The sequence below is a fragment of the Oncorhynchus gorbuscha genome, linkage group LG13 (assembly GCF_021184085.1).
Source record: "Oncorhynchus gorbuscha isolate QuinsamMale2020 ecotype Even-year linkage group LG13, OgorEven_v1.0, whole genome shotgun sequence".
In the NCBI taxonomy this organism is placed as follows: Eukaryota; Metazoa; Chordata; class Actinopteri; order Salmoniformes; family Salmonidae; genus Oncorhynchus; species Oncorhynchus gorbuscha.
The window spans coordinates 3,450,712-3,469,481 of NC_060185.1; the positions used below are offsets into that span (position 1 = coordinate 3,450,712).

General features: G+C 46.8%; 1 protein-coding gene across 1 annotated transcript in view; it reads right to left on the reverse strand.

The window, feature by feature from the left end:
- tenm4 (teneurin transmembrane protein 4) overlaps positions 1–18,770 on the reverse strand; it is a 484,585-nt gene that overhangs the window by 435,827 nt on the left and 29,988 nt on the right. The gene's annotated exons all lie outside the window — the stretch shown is intronic.

The window sequence follows — 18,770 nt, forward strand, 5'->3', positions numbered from 1 at the left end:
TTGTATTATCCCATGGTATTAGCCCATGGTATGAGCCCATGGTATGAGCCCATGGTATTAGCGCATGGTATTAGCGCATGGTATTAGCCAATGGTATTAGCTCATGGTATGAGCCCATGGTATGAGCCCATGGTATTCGCTCATGATATTAGCCCATGATATTAGCCCATGGTATTAGCCCATGGTATGAGCCCATGGTATTAGCCCATGGTATTAGCCCATGGTATTAGCTAATGGTATGAGCCCATGGTATTAGCTCATGGTATGAGCCCATGGTATGAGCCCATGGTATTAGCCCATGGTATTAGCTAATGGTATGAGCCCATGGTATTAGCTCATGGTATGAGCCCATGGTATGAGCCCATGGTATTAGCCCATGGTATGAGCCCATTGTATTATTATCCCATGGTCTGAGCCCATGGTATTAGCCCATGGTATTAGCCCATGGTATGAGCCCATTGTATTAGCCCATGGTATGAGCCCATGGTATGAGCCCATTGTATTATCCCATGGTATTAGCCCATGGTATGAGCCCATGGTATGAGCCCATGGTATTAGCGCATGGTATTAGCGCATGGTATTAGCCAATGGTATTAGCTCATGGTATGAGCCCATGGTATGAGCCCATGGTATTCGCTCATGATATTAGCCCATGATATTAGCCCATGGTATTAGCCCATGGTATGAGCCCATGGTATGAGCCCATGGTATGAGCCCATGGTATTAGCTCATGGTATGAGCCCATGGTATTAGCTCATGGTATTAGCTCATGGTATGAGCCCATGGTATTAGCTCATGGTATGAGCCCATGGTATGAGCCCATGGTATTCGCTCATGATATTAGCCCATGGTATTAGCCCATGGTATCATGATATTAGCCCATGATATTAGCCCATGGTATTAGCCCATGGTATGAGCCCATGGTATGAGCCCATGGTATGAGCCCATGGTATTAGCTCATGGTATGAGCCCATGGTATTAGCTCATGGTATTAGCCCATGGTATGAGCCCATGGTATGAGCCCATGGTATGAGCCCATGGTATTAGCTCATGGTATGAGCCCATGGTATTAGCTCATGGTATTAGCTCATGGTATGAGCCCATGGTATGAGCCCATGGTATTAGCTCATGGTATGAGCCCATGGTATTAGCCCATGGTATTAGCTCATGGTATGAGCCCATGGTATTAGCCCATGGTATTAGCCCATGGTATTAGCCCATGGTATTCAAATAAGACATTGCATCAATGGTAGTCATAAACATAACACTTTGTCTCTATGTCAGATACATTAACCATCTCACAAATTACAAAATGGCACCGTATTCCCTATATAGTGCACTACTAAAGACCAGAGCCCTATTCCCTATGAAGTACACTACTATAGACCAGAGTCCTATTCCCTATGAAGTACACTACTATAGACCAGAGCACCCTATATAGTACACTACTATAGACCAGAGCACCCTATATAGTACACTACTATAGACCAGAGCACCCTATATAGTACACTACTATAGACCAGAGCACCCTATATAGTGCACTACTATAGACCAGAGCACCCTATATAGTACACTACTATAGACCAGAGCACCCTATATAGTACACTACTATAGACCAGAGCACCCTATATAGTACACTACTATAGACCAGAGCACCCTATATAGTACACTACTATAGACCAGAGCACCCACTACTATAGACCAGAGCACCCTATATAGTGCACTACTATAGACCAGAGCACCCTATATAGTGCACTACTATAGACCAGAGCACCCTATATAGTGCACTACTATAGACCAGAGCACTCTATATAGTGCACTACTATAGACCAGAGCACCCTATATAGTGCACTACTATAGACCAGAGCACCCTATATAGTACACTACTATAGACCAGAGCACCCTATATAGTACACTACTATAGACCAGAGCACCCTATATAGTACACTACTATAGACCAGAGCACCCTATATAGTACACTACTATAGACCAGAGCACCCTATATAGTGCACTACTATAGACCAGAGCACCCTATATAGTGCACTACTATAGACCAGAGCACCCTATATAGTACACTACTATAGACCAGAGCACCCTATATAGTGCACTACTATAGACCAGAGCACCCTATATAGTACACTACTATAGACCAGAGCACCTTATATAGTGCACTACTATAGACCAGAGCACCCTATATAGTACACTACTTTTTATCACAGGTCAATGGTCAAAAGTGCAGTGGCTTGTGAAAGTATTCCATCCCCTTGGCATTTTTCCTATTTTGTTGCCTTACAACCGGGAATTAAAATAGATTTTGGGGGCTTGTATCATTTGATTTACACAACATGCCTATCACTTTGAAGATACAATTTTTAAAAAATCATGAAACAAACAAGAAATAAGACCAAAAAAAAATGGAAAGCTTGAGCGTGCATAACTAATCACCCCCTCAAAGTCAATACTTTGTAGAGCCACCTTCTGCAGCAATTACAGCTGTAAGTCTCTTGGGGTGTCTATAAGCTTGGCACATCTAGCCACTGGGATTTTTGCCCATTCTTCAAGTCAAAAATGCGCCAGCTCCTTTAAGTTGGATGGGTTCCACTGGTGTACAGCAATCTTTAAGTCATACCATAGATGCTCAATTGGATTGAGGTATGGACTTTGACCAGGCCATTCCAAGACATTTAAATGTTTCCCCTTAAACCCCTCAAGTGTTACTTTAGCAGTATGCTTAGGGTCATTGTCCTGCTGGAAGGTGAACCTCCATCCCAGTCTCAAATCTCTAGAAGGCAAACAGGTTTCCCTCAAGAATTTCCCTGTATTTAGCACCATCCATCATTCCTTCAAATCTGATCAGTTTTCCAGTCACAGCCGATGAAAAACGGATGGTGTTCTCAGGGTGACGCGAGGTATTGGGTTTGCGCGAGAAATAGCCAAAAAGCTCAATTTTAGTCGCATCTGACCAGAGTACCATCTTCCATATGGAGTCTCCATGACTTTTGGTGAGAACCAAACATGCTTCCTTATTTTTTTCTGGCCACTCTTCCGTAAAGCCCAGTTCTGTGGAGTGTACGGATGTCCTATGGGCAGATACTCCAATCTCCGGTGTGGAGCTTTGCAACTCCTTCAGGGTTGTCATTAGTCTCTTTATTGCCTCTCTGATTAATGCCCTCCTTGCCTGGTCCGTGAGATTTGGTGGGCGGCCCTCTCTTGGCAGGTTTGTTGTGGTGCCATATTCTTTCCATTTTTGAATAACGGATATAATGGTGCTCCGGGGGATGCTCAAAGTTTCTGATATTTTTTTATACCCCAACCCTGATCTGTACTTCTCCACAACTTTGTCCCTGACCTGTTTGGAGAGCTCCTTGGTCTTCATGGTGTCGCTTGCTTGGTGGTGCCCCTTGCTTAGGGGTGTTGCAGACTCTGGGGCCTTTCAGAACAGGTACATTCAGTTGAAGTCGGAAGTTTACATCCACTTAGATTGGAGTCATTAAAACTTATTTTCAACCACTCCACAAATTTCTTGTTAACAAACTGTAGTTTTGCCAAGTCGATTAGGGCATCTACTTTGTGCATGACACAAGTCATTTTTCCAACAATTGTCTATAGACAGATTATTTCACTTATAATTATCTGTATCACAATTCCAGTGGGTCAGAAGTTTATATACACTAAGTTGACTGAGCCTTTAAACATCTTGGAAAATTCCAGAAAACGATGTCATGGCTTTAGAAGCTTCTGATAGGCTAATTGACATCATTTGAGTCAATTGGAGGTGTACCTGTGGATGTATTTCAAGGACTACCTTCAAACTCAGTGCCTCTTTGCTTGTCATCATGGGACAATAAAAAGAAATCAGCCAAGACCTCAGAAAAAACATTGTAGATATCCACAAGTCTGGTTCATCACTGGGAGCAATTTCCAAATGCCTGAAGGTACCACATTCATCTGTACAAACAATAGTACTCAAGTATAAACACCATGGGACCACGCAGCCGTCATACTGCTCAGGAAGGAGATGTGTTCTGTCTCCTAGAGATGAACGTACTTTGGTGTGAAAAGTGCAAATCAAAGGAACCTTGTGAAGATGCTGGAGGAAACAGGTACAAAAGTATCTATATCCACAGTAAAACGAGTCCTTTATCGACATAACCTGAAAGGCCGCTCAGCAAGGAAGAATCCACTGCTCCAAAACTGCCATAAAAAAGCCAGACTACGGTTAACAACTGCACATGGGGATGAAGATCGTACTTTTTGGAGAATTGTCCTCTGGTCTGATGAAACAAAAATAGTTAGGCCATAAACGCCATCCAAACCGTGAAGCACGGGGTGGCAGCATCATGTTGTGAGGGTGCTTTGCTGCAGGAGGGACTGGTGCACTTCACAAAATAGAAAATGATGTGGATATGTTGAAGCAACATCTCAAGACGACAGTCAGGAAGTTAAACCTTGGTCGCAAAAGGGTCTTCCAAATGGACAATGACCCCAAGCATACTTCGAAAGTTCTTTAAAGACAACAAAGTCAAGGTGTTGGAGTGGCCATCACAAAGCCCTGACGTCAGTCCTATAGAACATTTGTGGGCACAACTGAAAAAGTATGTGCGAGCAAGGAGGCCTACAAACCTGACTCAGTTACACCAGCTCTGTCAGGAGGAATGGGCCAAAATTCACCCAACATATTGTGGGAAGCTTGTGGAAGTTTATCCAAAACGTTTGACCCAAGTTAAACAATATAATGGCAATGCTACCAAATACTAATTGAGTTTGTAAACTTCTGACCCACTGGGAATGTGATGAAAGAAATAAAAGCTGAAATAAATCATTCTCTCTACTATCATTCTGACATTTCACATTCTTAAAATAAACCGGTGATCCTAACTGACCTAAGACAGGGAATTTATACTAGGATTAAATGTCAGGAATTGTGATTAACTGAGTTTAAATGTATTTGGCTAAGGTGTATGTAAACTTCTGACTTCAACTGTATATACTGAGATCATGTGACAGATCATGTGACACTTAGATTGCACACAGGTGGACTTTATTTAACTAATTATGTGACTTCTGAAGGTAATTGGTTGCACCAGATCTTATTTAGGGGCTTCATAGCAAAGGGGAGGGGCTTCATAGCAAAGGGGAGGGGCTTCATAGCAAAGGGGAGGGGCTTCATAGCAAAGGGGAGGGGCTTCCGTAGCAAAGGAGGTAAATAAATATGCACTGACAACTTTTCCGTTTTTAAAAATTAAAATGTATTTTTATTTCACTTCACCAATTTTGACTATTTTGTGTTTGTCCATTACATGAAATCCAAATAAAAATATATTTAAATTACAGGTTGTAATGCAACAAAAATAGGAAAAACTTCAAGGGGGATGAATACTTTTGCAAGGCACTGTAGTACATAATATTGGGAATAGGGTGGAGGTATCTAAAGAACATCACAGTCAGATCATTGTCGTTGGCTGTGACATCTGTAAAGCTCTCATTTATTCCAACCATCAGGTAACATCCCATGTTACATTCATTGGAATGATGATGTTTGTGCAACGTTTGAGGAACCATGGTAGAACATAGAACGTACTGCAGAGCACCCCTTCCTCCCCAGGGGGCCGGGGGGGGGGGGTATTTCCTCACGATAAGATGACTGAATAAACATGTTGTATAGCTGTACACACACACAGACGCCATAGTCTGATACAGCTACTAACGACTAGCACCTACAATAACACAGAGAGGAAATTAACAAATAGCACAGCATCTGGCCCTGCAATAAGACCTAGATTCAGCTTCTTGTCAGGTTTATTAGGAGGGCTGCTGAATGGCTGAGCTGTGACGAGGTTAGACTCCCTGAAGTCCTCTTTCATGCACTGAAAACTACAAGAACATGATGATGATATGTCTGGGGTTGTCTATCTCCACACGAAGAACCTCCCCTGCACGCGCACACACACACAGAGAGAGAGAGAGAGGGGGAGAGAGAAATACACCCTCCCTCAGCCTCAGAGAGATGGATAAGGCACCACCCTGGAGCTGCTCTTAGCCTCAATCGTTTAGGCAGTTCAAAAGGTCTCTCTGCGTCGGCAGCATCTTGAAGGTGACACCTACCATCACCCAGGAGAACTAACAACGAACAGAGCTACAGAATCCTCACTGTGAAACGTGCTAACAAACCAAACCTATCCGTCTCCTTCTTCAATACAACTGTGAATCTAGTGAAGATGATTCCCACTTTAAATACACACGAGGGAAGCACATACAGTATACTGACTCAAAACCCTTCCACTTGTTTTGTGTTACTAACAGCCAGACTCAGCACACATGCAGTTAACTAGAAAGGGCCTCCTGTAAAGGGCCTGCTGTAAAGGGCCTGCTGTAAAGGGCCTCCTGTAAAGGGCCTCCTGTAAATGGACTCCTGTAAATGGACTCCTGTAAAGGGCCTGCTGTAAAGGGCCTGCTGTAAAGGGCCTGCTGTAAAGGGCCTGCTGTAAATGGACTCCTGTAAAGGGCCTGCTGTAAAGGGCCTCCTGTAAAGGGTCTCCTGTAAAGGGGCTGCAGTAAAGGGTCTCCTGTAAAGGGCCTCCTGTAAAGGGTCTCCTGTAAAGGGCCTGCAGTAAAGGGCCTGCTGTAAAGGGCCTGCTGTAAAGGGCCTCCTGTAAAGGGCCTGCTGTAAAGGGCCTGCTGTAAAGGGCCTCCTGTAAAGGGCCTCCTGTAAAGGGCCTGCTGTAAAGGGTCTCCTGTAAAAGGCCTGCTGTAAAAGGCCTGCTGTAAAAGGCCTGCTGTAAAGGGCCTGCTGTAAATGGCCTGCTGTAAAGGGTCTCCTATAAATGGACTCCTGTAAATGGACTCCTGTAAAGGGCCTGCTGTAAAGGGCCTCCTGTAAAGGGCCTCCTGTAAAGGGCCTGCTGTAAAGGGTCTGCTGTAAAGGGCCTCCTGTGAAGGGCCTCCTGTACAGGGCCTGCTGTAAATGGACTCCTGTAAAGGGCCTGCTGTAAAGGGCCTGCTGTAAAGGGCCTGCTGTAAATTGACTGCTGTAAAGGGCCTGCTGTAAATGGACTCCTGTAAAGGGCCTGCTGTAAAGGGCCTGCTGTAAAGGGCCTGCTGTAAATGGACTCCTGTAAAGGGTCTGCTGCAAATGGATTCCTGTAAAAGGCCTGCTGTAAATGGACTCCTGTAAAGGGCCTGCTGTAAAGGGCCTCCTGTAAAGGGTCTCCTGTAAAGGGCCTGCAGTAAAGGGCCTGCTGTAAAGGGCCTGCTGTAAAGGGCCTCCTGTAAAGGGCCTACTGTAAAGGGCCTGCTGTAAAGGGCCTCCTGTAAAGGGCCTGCTGTAAAGGGCCTCCTGTAAAAGGCCTGCTGTAAAAGGCCTGCTGTAAAAGGCCTGCTGTAAAGGGCCTGCTGTAAAGGGTCTCCTGTAAATGGACTCCTGTAAATGGACTCCTGTAAATGGACTCCTGTAAAGGGCCTGCTGTAAAGGGCCTCCTGTAAAGGGCCTCCTGTAAAGGGTCTGCTGTAAAGGGCCTCCTGTAAAGGGCCTCCTGTGAAGGGCCTCCTGTACAGGGCCTGCTGTAAATGGACTCCTGTAAAGGGCCTGCTGTAAAGGGCCTGCTGTAAAGGGCCTGCTGTAAATTGACTGCTGTAAAGGGCCTGCTGTAAAGGGCCTGCTGTAAAGGGCCTGCTGTAAATTGACTGCTGTAAAGGGCCTGCTGTAAAGGGCCTCCTGTAAAGGGCCTGCTGTAAATGGACTCCTGTAAAGGGCCTGCTGTAAATTGACTGCTGTAAAGGGCCTGCTGTAAAGGGCCTGCTGTAAAGGGCCTGCTGTAAAGGGCCTGCTGTAAATGGACTCCTGTAAAGGGTCTGCTGCAAATGGATTCCTGTAAAAGGCCTGCTGTAAATGGACTCCTGTAAAGGGCCTGCTGTAAATTGACTGCTGTAAAGGGCCTGCTGTAAAGGGCCTGCTGTAAAGGGCCTGCTGTAAATTGACTGCTGTAAAGGGCCTGCTGTAAAGGGCCTGCTGTAAAGGGCCTCCTGTAAAGGGCCTGCTGTAAATGGACTCCTGTAAAGGGCCTGCTGTAAATTGACTGCTGTAAAGGGCCTGCTGTAAAGGGCCTGCTGTAAAGGGCCTCCTGTAAAGGGCCTGCTGTAAAGGGCCTCCTGTAAAGGGCCTGCTGCAAATGGACTCCTGTAAAAGGCCTGCTGTAAAGGGCCTGCTGTAAAGGGCCTGCTGTAAAGGGCCTGCTGTAAATTGACTGCTGTAAAGGGCCTGCTGTAAATGGACTCCTGTAAAAGGCCTGCTGTAAATGGACTCCTGTAAAGGGCCTGCTGTAAATGGACTCATGTAAAGGGCCTGCTGTAAATGGACTCCTGTAAAGGGCCTGCTGTAAATGGACTCCTGTAAAGGGCCTGCTGCAAATGGACTCCTGTAAATGGACTCCTGTAAAGGGCCTGCTGCAAATGGACTCCTGTAAAGGGCCTGCTGTAAAGGGCCTGCTGTAAAGGGCCTGCTGTAAATTGACTGCTGTAAAGGGCCTGCTGTAAATGGACTCCTGTAAAGGGCCTGCTGCAAATGGACTCCTGTAAAAGGCCTGCTGTAAATGGACTCCTGTAAAGGGCCTGCTGTAAAGGGCCTGCTGTAAATGGACTCCTGTAAAGGGACTCCTGTAAAGGGCCTGCTGTAAATGGACTCCTGTAAAGGGCCTGCTGTAAATGGACTCCTGTAAATGGCCTGCTGTAAATAGACACCTGTAAAGCCGGGTAACAATGGACAGACAGAACAGGTAACGATCATCAACTATATGACTCTGCATCGTGTCTAATCCCCCACTACACACACACGCTAACAGAAGAATCCAAACTAAATGAAAAGGACTCAGCAGCATCGTACCAATGGGGAGTCAGAAAACGACATGTTCCCTTCAAGACATATTGATGCGTTACGAACAGAATCATGTAAACACTCACTATGGTAGATAGGCTACATATTAGACAACAGTGGATTTACTACAACACAAACCAGTGGCCTGGGGCTCACCTCTTTTCATGGGCCCTTTTTGATCGTCAAACCCATTGAGATCAGTCTAAGGACGCAACTAAGTATGTCAACTACAACTAAGTATGTCAACTACAACTAAGTATGTCAACTACAACTAAGTATGTCAACTACAACTAAGTATGTCAACTACAACTAAGGCGGCATCCCAAATGGCATCACATTCCCTATATAGTGCTCCTACCCCCAGATCCAGCTCCTACCCCCAGATCCAGCTCCTACCCCCAGATCCAGCTCTACCCCCAGATCCAGCTCCTACCCCCAGATCCAGCTCCTACCCCCAGATCCAGCTCCTACCCCCAGATCCAGCTCCTACCCCCAGATCCAGCTCCTACCCCCAGATCCAGCTCCTACCCCCAGATCCAGCTCCTACCCCCAGATCCAGCTCCTACCCCCAGATCCAGCTCCTACCCCCAGATCCAGCTCCTACCCCCACCAGCTCCTACCCCCAGATCCAGCTCCTACCCCCAGATCCAGCTCCTACCCCCAGATCCAGCTCCTACCCCCAGATCCAGCTCCTACCCCCAGATCCAGCTCCTACCCCCAGATCCAGCTCCTACCCCCCACCTCCCCCAGATATCCCCCAGATCCACCCAACTCCATATCCTATTTAATATGGAGTTGGTCCCCCTTTTTCTGCTATAACAGCCTCCACTCTTCTGGGAAGGCTTTCCACTAGATGTTGGAACATTGCTGCTATAACAGCCTCCACTCTTCTGGGAATGCTTTCCACTAGATGTTGGAACATTGCTGCTATAACAGCCTCCACTCTTCTGGGAAGGCTTTCCACTAGTTGTTGGAACATTGCTGCTATAACAGCCTCTACTCTTCTGGGAAGACTTTCCACTAGGTGTTGGAACATTGCTGCTATAACAGCCTCCACTCTTCTGGGAAGGCTTTTCACTAGATATTGGAACATTGCTGCTATAACAGCCTCCACTCCTCTGGGAAGACGTTCCACTAGATGTTGGAACATTGCTGCTATAATAGCCTCCACTCTTCTGGGAAGGCTTTCCACTAGATGTTGAAACATTGCTGCTATAACAGCCAGCACTCTTCTGGGAAGGCTTTCCACTAGGTGTTGGAACATTGCTGCTATAACAGCCTCTACTCTTCTGGGAAGGCTTTCCACTAGGTGTTGGAACATTGCTGCTATAACAGCCTCCAGTCTTCTGGGAAGGCTTTCCACTAGATGTTGGAAAATTGCTGCTATAACAGCCTGCAGTCTTCTGGGAAGGCTTTCCACTAGATGTTGGAAAATTGCTGCTATAACAGCCTGCAGTCTTCTGGGAAGGCTTTCCACTAGGTGTTGGAACATTGCTGCTATAACAGCCTCCACTCTTCTGGGAAGGCTTTCCACTAGGTGTTGGAACATTGCTGCTATAACAGCCTCTACTCTTCTGGGAAGGCTTTTCACTAGATGTTGGAACATTGCTGCTATAACAGCCTCCAGTCTTCTGGGAAGGCTTTTCACTAGATGTTGGAACATTGCTGCTATAACAGCCTCCACTCTTCTGGGAAGGCTTTCCACTAGGTGTTGGAACATTGCTGCTATAACAGCCTCTACTCTTCTGGGAAGGCTTTCCACTAGGTGTTGGAACATTGCTGCTATAACAGCCTCTACTCTTCTGGGAAGGCTTTCCACTAGGTGTTGGAACATTGCTGCTATAACAGCCTCTACTCTTCTGGGAAGGCTTTTCACTAGATGTTGGAACATTGCTGCTATAATAGCCTCCACTCTTCTGGGAAGGCTTTTCACTAGATGTTGGAACATTGCTGCTATAACAGCCTCCAGTCTTCTGGGAAGGCTTTCCACTAGATGTTGGAACATTGCTGCTATAACAGCCTCCGCTCTTCTGGGAAGGCTTTCCACTAGGTGTTGGAACATTGCTGCTATAACAGCCTCCAGTCTTCTGGGAAGGCTTTCCACTAGGTGTTGGAACATTGCTGCTATAACAGCCTCCACTCTTCTGGGAAGGCTTTTCACTAGATGTTGGAACATTGCTGCTATAATAGCCTCCACTCTTCTGGGAAGGCTTTTCACTAGATGTTGGAACATTGCTGCTATAACAGCCTCCGCTCTTCTGGGAAGGCTTTCCACTAGGTGTTGGAACATTGCTGCTATAACAGCCTCCAGTCTTCTGGGAAGGCTTTCCACTAGGTGTTGGAACATTGCTGCTATAACAGCCTCGTCTAGAATGTCATTGTTTGCTGTAGCGTTAAGATTTCCCTTCACTGGAACTAAGGGGCCCGAACCACAAAAAAATAGACCCAGACCATTATTCCTCCTCCACCAAACATGTAGAGAGGTAGAGGGGTCTCAGGCTTGAATTCATCAGAGGGAAAGTAAACAGGTTGTTGATTTAAGGAGATTAAAACACACGCAAGCAGCACACGCAAGCAGCACACGCAAGCAGCACACGCAAGCAGCACACGCAAGCAGCAGACGCAAGCAGCAGACGCAAGCAAAGCAGCTCAATGGATTTGAATTAACTTGCCATATATGGAATGTACGTTATTAGGCATTACTAGATTAAATGGCAAACGCAAGTACTCGTTCTGCTTGGCTGACTGGAAAAGAAAGCCATTTAGAAACAGGTCTAGTTTCCTACAGACAAATAGAGTGTGATGCTAGTAGGGCTGCTACTGCTGCTGGCTTGGTGGATAGGACAGGCCTACATACAATCTGAAACACGGTCTCCTCCTAACACCCATGCAGGGGGATCCAGCTGCATTATGTATAATAGACATACATTCCAGTTCCAGGTTCCACATTCTAGTTCCAAGTTCCACATTCCACATTATAGTTACAGGTTCCACATTATAGTTCCAGATTCCTCATTATAGTTCCAGGTTCCACATTCCAGGTTCCACATTCCAGTCCAGGTTCCACATTCTAGTTCCAGGTTCCACATTATAGTTCCAGGTTCCACATTCCAGTTCCAGGTTCCACATTCCAGTTCCAGGTTCCACATTCCAGTTCCAGGTTCCACATTCTAGTTCCAGGTTCCACATTCCAGTTCCAGGTTCCACATTCCAGTTCCAGGTTCCACATTCCAGTTCCAGGTTCCACATTCCAGTTCCAGGTTCCACATTATAGTTCCAGGTTTCACATTCTAGTTCCAAAGTTCCATGTTCTCTCTGGAAATCAAGCAGAGGCCTGGCTGAATGAGTGAGTGACTAACTGGCTGGCTGGCTGGCTGTCCCATTACTCTGAGTCGTTCAGGGTGAATGAGATGCCCTGGCAGGAGTCCTGTCTGGTCAAATCACAAGCTAATTAATAAGCAATAAGGCCAGAGGGGGTGTGGCCAAACACCCAAGGTGCCTTATTGCTGTTATAAACTGGTCACCAATGTAATTAGAGCAGTAAAAATACATGTTTTGTCAACCCCCTTGGTATACAGCCTGATATACCACGGCTTTCAGCCAATCAGCATTCATGACTCAGAACCACTCTGAATTGCTAAACTATCAGCAAGGCTCTCTGCACAGCTGTTCTGCACCCATGGAAATTACAATGTTGCAGCAAGGCTCTCTGCACAGCTGTTCTGCACCCATGGCAATTACAATGTTGCAGCAAGGCTCTCTGCACAGCTGTTCTGCACCCATGGCAATTACAATGTTGCAGCGAGGCTCTCTGCACAGCTGTTCTGCACCCATGGCAATTACAATGTTGCAGCGAGGCTCTCTGCACAGCTGTTCTGCACCCATGGCAATTACAATGTTGCAGCGAGGCTCTCTGCACAGCAGTTCTGCACCCATGGCAATTACAATGTTGCAGCAAGGCTCTCTGCACAGCTGTTCTGCACCCATGGCAATTACAATGTTGCAGCGAGGCTCTCTGCACAGCTGTTCTGCACCCATGACAATTACAATGTTGCAGCGAGGCTCTCTGCACAGCTGTTCTGCACCCATGACAATTACAATGTTGCAGCGAGGCTCTCTGCACAGCTGTTCTGCATCCATGGCAATTACAATGTTGCAGCAAGGCTCTCTGCACAGCTGTTCTGCACCCATGACAATTACAATGTTGCAGCGAGGCTCTCTGCACAGCTGTTCTGCACCCATGACAATTACAATGTTGCAGCGAGGCTCTCTGCACAGCTGTTCTGCACCCATGGCAATTACAATGTTGCAGCGAGGCTCTCTGCACAGCTTTTCTGCACCCATGGCAATTACAATGTTGCAGCGAGGCTCTCTGCACAGCTGTTCTGCACCCATGGCAATTACAATGTTGCAGCGAGGCTCTCTGCACAGCTGTTCTGCACCCATGGCAATTACAATGTTGCAGCGAGGCTCTCTGCACAGCTGTTCTGCACCCATGACAATTACAATGTTGCAGCGAGGCTCTCTGCACAGCTGTTCTGCACCCATGACAATTACAATGTTGCAGCGAGGCTCTCTGCACAGCTGTTCTGCACCCATGGCAATTACAATGTTGCAGCAAGGCTCTCTGCACAGCTGTTCTGCACCCATGGCAATTACAATGTTGCAGCAAGGCACCTTGATGAGTCGCTAAACTGTCCGGTGTTCTGGAGGATCCAGAGAAGAACAACCATCACTAAATCAGCCCTGTGACACATGAAACAGGTTTAACCCTGATAGTGCTGCTAGTGCTGCTAGTGCTGCTAGTGCTGCTAGTGCTGCTAGTGCTGTGACCTAGTGCTGCTAGTACTGTGACCTAGTGCTGCTAGTGCTGTGACCTAGTGCTGCTAGTGCTGTGACCTAGTGCTGTGACCTAGTGCTGCTAGTGCTGTGACCTAGTGCTGTGACCTAGTGCTGTGACCTAGTGCTGTGACCTAGTGCTGTGACCTAGTGCTGCTAGTGCTGTGACCTAGTGCTGTGACCTAGTGCTGCTAGTGCTGTGACCTAGTGCTGCTAGTGCTGTGACCTAGTGCTGCTAGTGCTGTGACCTAGTGCTGCTAGTGCTGTGACCTAGTGCTGCTAGTGCTGCTAGTGCTGTGACCTAGTGCTGTGACCTAGTGCTGCTAGTGCTGTGACCTAGTGCTGCTAGTGCTGTGACCTAGTGCTGCTAGTGCTGTGACCTAGTGCTGCTAGTGCTGTGACCTAGTGCTGCTAGTGCTGTGACCTAGTGCTGCTAGTGCTGCTAGTGCTGCTAGTGCTGTGACCTAGTGCTGCTAGTGCTGTGACCTAGTGCTGCTAGTACTGTGACCTAGTGCTGCTAGTGCTGTGACCTAGTGCTGCTAGTGCTGTGACCTAGTGCTGTGACCTAGTGCTGCTAGTGCTGTGACCTAGTGCTGTGACCTAGTGCTGTGACCTAGTGCTGTGACCTAGTGCTGTGACCTAGTGCTGCTAGTGCTGTGACCTAGTGCTGTGACCTAGTGCTGCTAGTGCTGTGACCTAGTGCTGCTAGTGCTGTGACCTAGTGCTGCTAGTGCTGTGACCTAGTGCTGCTAGTGCTGTGACCTAGTGCTGCTAGTGCTGTGACCTAGTGCTGCTAGTGCTGTGACCTAGTGCTGCTAGTGCTGCTAGTGCTGTGACCTAGTGCTGTGACCTAGTGCTGCTAGTGCTGTGACCTAGTGCTGCTAGTGCTGTGACCTAGTGCTGCTAGTGCTGTGACCTAGTGCTGCTAGTGCTGTGACCTAGTGCTGCTAGTGCTGTGACCTAGTGCTGCTAGTGCTGCTAGTGCTGTGACCTAGTGCTGTGACCTAGTGCTGCTAGTGCTGTGACCTAGTGCTGCTAGTGCTGTGACCTAGTGCTGCTAGTGCTGCTAGTGCTGTGACCTAGTGCTGCTAGTGCTGCTAGTGCTGTGACCTAGTGCTGTGACCTAGTGCTGCTAGTGCTGTGACCTAGTGCTGCTAGTGCTGTGACCTAGTGCTGCTAGTGCTGTGACCTAGTGCTGCTAGTGCTGCTAGTGCTGTGACCTAGTGATGTGACCTAGTGCTGCTAGTGCTGTGACCTAGTGCTGCTAGTGCTGCTAGTACTGTGACCTAGTGCTGTGACCTAGTGCTGTGACCTAGTGCTGCTAGTGCGGCTAGTACTGTGACCTAGTGCTGCTAGTGCTGTGACCTAGTGCTGTGACCTAGTGCTGCTAGTGCTCTGACCTAGTGCTGTGACCTAGTGCTGTGGCCTAGTGCTGCTAGTGCGGCTAGTACTGTGACCTAGTGCTGCTAGTGCTGTGACCTAGTGCTGTGACCTAGTGCTGCTAGTGCTCTGACCTAGTGCTGTGACCTAGTGCTGTGACCTAGTGCTGTGACCTAGTGCTACTAGTGCTGTGACCTAGTGCTGCTAATGCTGTGACCTAGTGCTGTGACCTAGTGCTGCTAGTGCTGTGACCTAGTGCTGCTAGTGCTGTGACCTAGTGCTGCTAGTGCTGTGACCTAGTGCTGCTAGTGCTGTGACCTAGTGCTGTGACCTCGTGCTGCTAGTGCTGTGACCTAGTGCTGCTAGTACTGTGACCTAGTGCTGCTAGTGCTGTGACCTAGTGCTGCTAGTGCTGTGACCTAGTGCTGTGACCTAGTGCTGTGACCTAGTGCTGTGACCTAGTGCTGCTAGTGCTGTGACCTAGTGCTGCTAGTGCTGTGACCTAGTGCTGTGACCGAGTGCTGCTAGTGCTGTGACCTAGTGCTGCTAGTGCTGTGACCTAGTGCTGCTAGTGCTGTGACCCAGTGCTGCTAGTGCTGTGACCTAGTGCTGTGACCTAGTGCTGCTAGTACTGTGACCTAGTGCTGCTAGTACTGTGACCTAGTGCTGCTAGTGCTGTGACCTAGTGCTGCTAGTGCTGTGACCTAGTGCTGCTAGTGCTGTGACCTAGTGCTGCTAGTGCTGTGACCTAGTACTGTGACCTAGTGCTGCTAGTACTGTGACCTAGTATCTGTTTTTAAATCTGATTCTACTGCTGCATCAGTTACCTGATGTGGAATAGAGTTCCATGTGGTCATGGCTCTATGTAGTACTGTGGAATAGAGTTCCATGTGGTCATGGCTCTATGTAGTACTGTGGAATAGAGTTCCATGTAGTCATGCCTCTACATAGTACTGTGGAATAGAGTTCCATGTAGTCATGGCTCTATGTAGTACTATGGAATAGAGTTCCATGTAGTCATGGCTCTATGTAGTACTATGGAATAGAGTTCCATGTGGTCATGGCTCTATGTAGTACTATGGAATAGAGTTCCATGTAGTCATGGCTCTATGTAGTACTATGGAATAGAGTTCCATGTGGTCATGGCTCTATGTAGTACTGTGGAATAGAGTTACATGTAGTCATGGCTCTATGTAGTACTGTGTAATAGAGTTCAATGTGGTGTACTGTGCATCTCCCATAGTCTGTTCTGGACTTGGGGACTGTGAAGAGACCTCTGGTGGCATGTCTTGTGGGGTATGTATGGGTGTCTGAGCTGTGTGCCAGTAGTTAAGACAGACAGCTCGGTGCATTCAACATGTCAATACCACTCATAAATACAAGTAGTGATGAAGTCAGTCTCTCCTCCACTTTGAGCCAGGAGAGATTGACATGCATATTATTAATATTAGCTCTCTGTGTTCATCCAAGGACCAGCCGTGCTGCCCTGTTCTGAACCTTTTTAATGGCACCTGACCACACGACAAAACTAGGGCCTGTAGGACCTGCCTTGTTGATGGTGTTGTTAAGAAGGTAGAAACTAGGGCCTGTATGACCTGCCTTGTTGATAGTGCTGTTAAGGTAGAAACTAGGGCCTGTAGGACCTGCCTTGTTGATAGTGTTGTTAAGAAGGTATAAACCAGGGCCTGTAGGACCTGCCTTGCTGATAGTGTTGTTAAGAAGGTAGAAACTAGGGCCTGTAGGACCTGCCTTGTTGATAGTGTTGTTAAGAAGGTAGAAACTAGGGCCTGTAGGACCTGCCTTGTTGATAGTGCTGTTAAGAAGGTAGAAACTAGGGCCTGTAGGACCTGCCTTGTTGATGGTGTTGTTAAGGAGGTAGAAACTAGGGCCTGTAGGACCTGCCTTGTTGATAGTGCTGTTAAGAAGGTAGAAACTAGGGCCTGTAGGACCTGCCTTGTTGATAGTGTTGTTAAGAAGGTAGAGCAGTGCTTTATTATGGACAGACTTCTCCCCATCTTAGCTACTGTTGTATCAATATGTTTTGACCATGACAGTTTACAATCCAGGGTTACTCCAAACAGTTTAGTCACCTCAACTTGCTCAATTTCCACATTATTCATTAAAGTTTTAGTTGAGGTTTGGGGTTTAGTGAATGATTTGTCCCAAATACAATGCTTTTAGTTTTAGGACTAACTAGGACTAATATTTAGGACTAATATTTAGGACTAACTTATTCCTTGCCTCCCATTTTGAAACTAACTACAGCTCTTTGTTGAGTGTTGCAGTCATTACAGTCGCTGTAGTAGCTGACGTGTATAGTGTTGAGTGATCCACATACATGAATTAAGATTGTAAAAAGTAACAGCTGCCCAGGGGAATTCCTGATTCTACCTGGATTATGTTGGAGAGGCTTCCATTAAAGAACACCCGCTGTGTTCTGTTAGACAGGTCACTCTTTATCCACATTATAGCAGGGGGTGTAAAGCCATAACACCCGCTGTGTTCTGTTAGACAGGTCACTCTTTATCCACATTATAGCAGGGGGTGTAAAGCCATAACACCCTCTGTGTTCTGTTAGACAGGTAACTCTTTATCCACATTATAGCAGGGGGTGTAAAGCCATAACACCCTCTGTGTTCTGTTAGACAGGTCACTCTTTATCCACATTATAGCAGGGGGTGTAAAGCCATAACACCCTCTGTGTTCTGTTAGACAGGTCACTCTTTATCCACATTATAGCAGGGGGTGTAAAGCCATAACACCCGCTGTGTTCTGTTAGACAGGTCACTCTTTATCTACATTATAGCAGGGGGTGTAAAGCCATAACACCCTCTGTGTTCTGTTAGACAGGTCACTCTTTATCCACATTATAGCAGGGGGTGTAAAGCCATAACACCCTCTGTGTTCTGTTAGACAGGTAACTCTTTATACACATTATAGCAGGGGGTGTAAAGCCATAACACCCTCTTGTGTTCTGTTAGACAGGTAACTCTTTATCCACATTATAGCAGGGGGTGTAAAGCCATAACACCCTCTGTGTTCTGCTAGACAGGTAACTCTTTATCCACATTATAGCAGGGGGTGTAAAGCCATAACACCCGCTGTGTTCTGTTAGACAGGTCACTCTTTATCTACATTATAGCAGGGGGTGTAAAGCCATAACACCCTCTGTGTTCTGTTAGACAGGTAACTCTTTATCCACATTATAGCAGGGGGTGTAAAGCCATAACACCCTCTGTGTTCTGTTAGACAGGTCACTCTTTATCCACATTATAGCAGGGGGTGTAAAGCCATAACACCCTCTGTGTTCTGTTAGACAGGTCACTCTTTATCCATAATATAGCAGGGGGTGTAAAGCCATAACACATATGTTTTTACAGCAGCAGACTATGATCGATAATGTCAAAAGCTGCACTGAAGTCTAACAAAACAGCCTCCCACAATCTTTTTATCATCAAATTCTCTCAGCCAATCATCAGTCATTTGTGTAAGTGCTGCTTGTTGAGCGTCCTTCCCTATAAGCTAAACGTTTGTCGTCAATTAGTTTACTGAGAAATAGCATTGTATCTGGTCAAACACCAAGTTTACTAAGGGTTGGTAACAGGCTGATTGGTCGGCTATTTGAGCCAGTAAAGGGGGCTTTTACTATTCTTAGGTAGAGGAATGACTTCAGCTTCCCTCC